Here is a 987-nt window from a genome sequence, read left to right as displayed (position 1 = left end):
GGGTTATAGCTTTCATATGAAAGCTATAAATTGGTTTCATAGTAGGGCTGAGTACATTGGATACTTTTTCTTCCATTCTTGAGATACTTTGCTAAGAATATGTTCCAGCTCCATCCATGTAAACATGAAAGACGTAAAGTCTCCATCTTTCTTTAAGGCTGCATAATATTCCATGGTATACATATACCATAATTTATAATCCATTCATGGGTTGATGGGCACGAGCTTCTTCTATGACTTAGCAATTATGAATTGGGCTGTAGTAGACATTCTGGAATAGATATCTTTGTTACAATGTGATTTTTTGTCTTCTGGATATATATCTAGTAGAGGAATTGTAGGATCGAGTATTGTTCCAATTTTAGTATATATGCTGCCAAAGCAAGCACTCATTTGCTTTTTCTGCATGAACATTTGTTTTTGCTTATTGTATAATAGAAAATAAGTGAATAGGGTAGAGTTGTGAATCAATGAGTATTATGTACATGGAAACTGAAAAGACAGTATATGCATCATTCACAGGTCTTGATAATGTCATTGTTATAGTTATATACATTATCTGTTCTTATAATTCTGGAGAATTTGGGCATAAATGCCTAATCTTCATTTAAGTGGAGAAGAAGTAAAACATCCTTATTTCCTTTTGTTTACTTAAAATAATGAAGGAAAGAAAGTTACCTATCAGTAAAGGCTGCCAGCAAGTGTTTAGTTCACTTTAAATTTATTAATTACTGATTGATTGACTGTTCTGACTAGGCCAACCAGAGTGTTGTTTTAAACTATTTAGAAAATTTTTTTTTCTTGTCTTATTAGCTGTATTGTTAAATAAGGGTTAACAGCACCCTAAAATGTGGAACATTTCTTTATTATAATGAATTATAATGTATAATGAACTAGTTTAGTTTAAGATTCAGCACTTCAGGGTGGCGCCCGTAGCTCAGTGGGTAGGGTGCCAGCTATATACACCAAGGCTGGCAGGTTTGAACC

This window comes from Otolemur garnettii, unplaced genomic scaffold (assembly GCF_000181295.1).
Source record: "Otolemur garnettii isolate 467f Iridium unplaced genomic scaffold, OtoGar3 scaffold00142, whole genome shotgun sequence".
Taxonomy (NCBI): Eukaryota; Metazoa; Chordata; class Mammalia; order Primates; family Galagidae; genus Otolemur; species Otolemur garnettii.
Note: the sequence above shows the minus strand (reverse complement) of the source record.